Below are 5,432 nucleotides of genomic sequence, written 5' to 3'. Positions count from 1 at the left end.
TGGACTCATAGGCATTAGCTTCTCTAGCATTTAACATTTCCAGTCTCTGATTAGTGCGGTTAAGAAGATAAATGCCCGCATAGAAGAATAAAGGTGCAATTGGCCAAGTGACCTGACGGTTAATGAATGTCAATTTGTCTATAGAGTATATAGAGTTCTGGTGCGTGACTAAAGAGTTGCTTATACACTAAACAATTGCTTATGTATGCTTACTAAAAGATTGAATTTGTTAGGCCAGCGGACACGGCAGTAGGAACTGTTTTTCGTGCTAGTGTTTGGATTGCTTTTCTTATTGGTTTGCAGCCTGGGTGTCATGCTTTTAGCTGAGTGTTTTCCTTGCTCGCCACTTTCCTACAAGAATAACTTGCTTTCAAGAGCTTGTGAGAAGGATCCAATCAATAATGGGCGGATTTAGAGAAGAGAGATCTAATCTGTCATTAAGCCTCGGAGGGCACTTCGTCACTAATTGACTTTCTAATTGTTTGGATCCAAATGTAGTATAAACCAAGCAATGATTGTCTACACCCATTTTTGGTGCCTTGATGTGGTCCAATAGAAAATTGGCATGTGGTGACATTATGTATTTGGCACACACGAAAAATGTACTCACGTCTAAAGAGATATTCAGTTGATTTTCCTTCGGCATTACACATTCCGTTATTAACGTGATGGCATAGACCTTTATGCATGCTTTTAGAGGGATAAATTATAGCATGCTATGTGCCCATGACCAACATGCATATTTATGAGGCAATATACTTGGCATGGCTATAAAAGAGTTTTTGAGAGAACGAATCTAATTAAGAATTTGGTGATAATATTTTCGGTGAGGTCGTCTCTTACCGTCCTTCCAAAGTGAGAGATCTTTCTAGATATATTAGGAGAACCGGCAACATTCAAGAGGGTTTTGAAAATAAGGAGATTGGATTTATGTCCAAGCCAACCTAGCGTGGTTCGAACCTACATCGGGAGAGAAAGACACCTCAGTTTAATCAAGTTTCTCATTCCGTACATTAATCAACATTAAGAGAATGAGAGAATTACCTGACCCGATAATAAATCAGTATCAGGCATCAATCCCAGCTTACTCTAAACCATCACCTTATAGATGGTAAAATGCAAGAGGTTGTTTGATATGGATCGTCCAACACCTCGATTTGATAAGTTGGGCCATTAACAAAGACGTTGACTGGCCATGCTTGGTCCAGGTCTAGCTATTGAGGTTTGCAGGTTTTAGTCTAATTGTCTTCATTATAGAAACTTTGGTGGTTCCAAACTTGATTTTTAATGGGTCATGAACATTTTCACAATGGTTCAACTATAAGAAGAAGACTTGAGAAATTAGCGAGTACAGATTCGACTGGAGTCCTTTCTTTCCAATTCAAGTAGCCAATTCCGGATCAACCAAGGAAATTTCTGTATCCAGAATTGTGACATGAGTTCGAAGGATTTAAAAGCAATAGGGAAGCCCTGTGAGGGGTTTCATTGCCTCCATAAACTATAAAAGGAGTATACGAAAAAAAGCTCAAGGCCTCCATGTCAAACATATTTATCTACTTTATATTTATCTTTCTTTAATTTAATATAAATAACTACTTCATATTGACTTCCACTATAATACTTTAGGAGTAATAGTAAGTTTCCTCAACATTAAGTTGTAATATCATGTTCAACTAAGTTTTGATTTTGGTTGATCATACCAAGCTGATCACATCACACTGACTACCTCCTTGATCTTCTGTTCTAATAGATGAATAATGTATTTATTTTTGTTTTATTTCATTTATTTACGTAATTAATTAATGAATTATACAATTTGAATATTAATATAGTTGATATCCTTTAACCTTATTTTATTTATTTTTATATTATTCTTTATTTTAGAGGCATACAAATCTAAAGATTTGTGAAAAGAAAAAAAAAAATTCTTAAGGTTGTGGAGTTACGTCTATTGTCATAAGATAAAAACAACTCGGTACGAAGATTAATTTCTACCATTTTACAAATCCTTGAGCAGAGTATAAACCGGTGGTTGAGATGGTAACCGGATCTCGATTCAGATTGGATTTGCTCATCTCAACACTGGGACACTAATGATTCAATCAAAACCTTCTGAGTAGAGTAGACTTTGTCACACCTAGACATCTAACCCTCACTTGAACAATCAATCTAAACCCTTGCTTACAGGTATGGCCTCGTTTGATTGAATTGGCAGCAATAAATTTACATGTTGTAACACGTGATGGATGGGGCACCGACTATTCATGAAATGGTGGTGGACTATCGTAATAGGGAGTCTTGTCCTTGCTTTAGAGAAACATCTTCGTCGTACGTATGAGTTGGTATGATAATGCGTGCGCACCTGTTACACATTGGTAGTTATGAGTTAGTTCACCATATCAATGCTATGGTATTGCCCTAATCTCAACCATCTAATCTCGTTGTCAAAGCTTGGACGGCTGAGACCCTTCTTCCTAGCCGTCCAATTTGATGGACATAGTTTCAACGGTTAGGATTTCTTGACCGGTGCGAACGACGATCGGTGCGAACGATGACATGAGTTTTCATCATCCTCCACTGGTGATGGGGCCCACCCCAAACCCAAGGTTGTGGACAGGGATTGCGTACTGACATGCGAGTAGCCAGGTAGATACTAGATGGTGCTCTGTGAGCCGTACATCACGTATGTGTTTTTATCCACGCAGTCCATCCATTTTGGATAATTATTTGCGGCATCAGCTCAAAAATGACGCACATCCAAATATCAGGTGGACCACACCACAACAGGAAAACAATGGTGATTGAACGCCCACTGGTGGTGGGCAACTTGGGCCTGATCCGGTGGATCTGACCCGACTCGGTACAGTTCCGAATAGAACCGATGGTCTGATCGGGTTTGATCGATTCTGATTGGCCAGATCCGATTTAATTTCTAGTCAGGTTTGGATAGCACTGTACCCGGACAGATCCGGTCCGAATACCCGGACTGAATGAGTTCGAACTGACCCGAAGAGACCCGACCCGGAGGGGTATACCTATAAATACCCATTTTTTCACCCAAAACCTAAAACTCTTTTTACCCTACCCGTTTTTTCCCCAAAACTCTCCCACCTGATAGAGAGTGAGAGATTTTTTCCCCAAAACTCTCCCGTCCAAGAGAGAGAGAGAGAGAGAGAGAGAGATTTTTTCCCCAAAACTCTCCCGCCCGAGAGAGAGAGAGAGAGAGAGAGAGAGAGAGATTTTCCCCAAAACTCTCCTGCCCGAGAGAGAGAGAGAGAGAGAGAGAGAGAGAGAGTGTGTGGTAACCAAATGCAGAGAAGGAAAATCAATTGGGCATTTCTGACATTTCTCCGCGCTTGATTTCTCCTCTCTTGTTGCTGCAAAAGAAAAAGAAGAAGAAGAAAAGCTAAGGTTAGGGTTTCTGATATTCAGATCTCTCTCCAATGGCTTGAAGGAACTTCTACAGCGAGATCAAAGGGCTGAAAGTGAGGGATCTGTCGGCCCATATAAAGTCGATGTTGTCGATTGATTACGTGAAGAAGTCGATCAGCCGGGGCTTGGACAACTACCATGCCAAGTACATACAGACGAGCTCCATCGAACCTCTTTATCATGTCTGCATTGGCGGCATGATCTTCTCCTACCTTATCGCTCTCCCCGAGGAGCGCCGCCATCTCGAGCACCAGCAGCACGCCAAGGAGCACGGCGGGCATTGATCGGTTATTGCGGTGATGCAGGGTTGATGATGGGGCTATTCAAAGGTTGATTTGTGTCAAGAATCCCATCTGTTTTGTGTTTTTTTTTTCCCCGCTTTCACCGGCTATGTAGCAAAATAGATGCTAGTCCCTTTTCAATGTGGAAGCATTGACTGATGAAATAATTCCAGTTTGTTTGTGGATTTATGATAAAAAAAAAAAGTGGGCATTTCTGACCTCGAAATTCAAATGGGTTCAGTCCGATCTTCTTCTTGCAAAACATTTTTTTTTTTGGTGGGGATTGTGAATACAAGTTTATATAATTGATGTTATTTTCGTTTTCAATGTTGATTAGATTTTGAGTGGAGAAGGGATCAGCTTTATTGAAATGGAGAATTGCTGCGACTTCTTAGAGTGGCTTAGACCCAACATTTGTTTTGACAGGTATCCATGCCGTTCATCTGTTTTGACAGGTATCCACGCCGTTCATTTCTCTATTGCACAGTGGTTGTTGAATGGCCACCATTAAAAGTTTCCTGGGGCCACCGAATGTTCAACAATCGGATCCGAACCTTGCACAATCTAATCCGACTCAGATCGGTTCAGACCAGCACATGTTCGGGTCTGACTAAATTAGCTGACTCAGACTCGGTCCCGGTTTAGTCCGAGTTTGGGTTGGGACATGTAAAATCCGGACTTGGTCGGGTTGGGCCAAATTCGAGTCGACTCGGTCCGATGCCCAGCTCTAACGCCCACCATTAAATATTTTCTATGGCCTGCTATAATATTTATTTGTCATCCAACTGGTTGATTAGATCACAAATACCTGGCTGAAGGGAAAACCCAAGTACCAGCTTGATCCAAAACTTATGTGGCCCAACCTAAGTTTTTAGCGGTGGGTGTTCATTCACCGCTCTTTCCTGTGGTGTGGTCCACCTGAGTTTTTTATATGCCTAATTTTTGGGCTCAAGCCCTAAAATGATCATAAAAAATAGATGGATGGCATGGATAAAAAAGATACATCATGGTGGCCCATGAAGCACCATCCAGTAGTGAGTCGCTACTAGAGTGGGCCAACCTTTTACTAATCTAAACCATTAGTTGGTTGTCCTACTTTGAATGGATTTTAATGGAAAAAGAAATCTCAGATCATAAGATACTATCCATCAATTTTTCAGTTAGATCATATATAAGACCCGTATCCTAGACCGACCATTCCGTAAACTCCCGCGGTGCTCCCGGTCGAATTTCGGCAACCTGTGATCTGTAACTAGCATTTGCGCGCGATCCTGAGCCACATCTAGTATAATTGAGTTGACTCAACCTGAGACTTGTACCCTAGCGACTGCATCGTCGCCGCAGTTCCAACACCGCGTCTCGTATGCCGATGCGATACCTAGACTAGGAGTTGTGGGCCCGTGTATTTTCTAAAGAAATGTCATGCGTTGCGGATTCCAAGAGTATCTCTATAACTCATCACATCAATCCATCAATCAATCAAGTCAAGTACAACCTATACTCTACCCATCTCTCTCTCACCCAAAGTCAACAACACCCTTACTCATCCCATTCCTTTCTTACCAACAAGTCAACAAGCACCATACCCTTCATTTACTACATCACTCCTTAGGGCTGAAAGTCGGGCAGGTCATGTCGGGTTGGTACTCAACCCTAGCCCAACCCAAGGTTCTTGTACCTCAACCCTAACCCAACCCAACCTCGAGTTAGGAATTCTCA

At 41.6% G+C, this 5,432-nt stretch overlaps 1 pseudogene; it reads left to right on the top strand.

Annotated features, from left to right (window-relative positions):
* Window positions 1-3,428: 3,428 nt before the first annotated feature.
* LOC131225538 (uncharacterized) lies at window positions 3,429-3,902 on the top strand (annotated as a pseudogene).
* The last annotated feature ends 1,530 nt before the right edge of the window (window positions 3,903-5,432 follow it).

The sequence above is a fragment of the Magnolia sinica genome, chromosome 14 (assembly GCF_029962835.1).
Source record: "Magnolia sinica isolate HGM2019 chromosome 14, MsV1, whole genome shotgun sequence".
NCBI lineage: Eukaryota > Viridiplantae > Streptophyta > Magnoliopsida > Magnoliales > Magnoliaceae > Magnolia > Magnolia sinica.
This window is presented reverse-complemented; position numbering and strand designations above follow the sequence as displayed.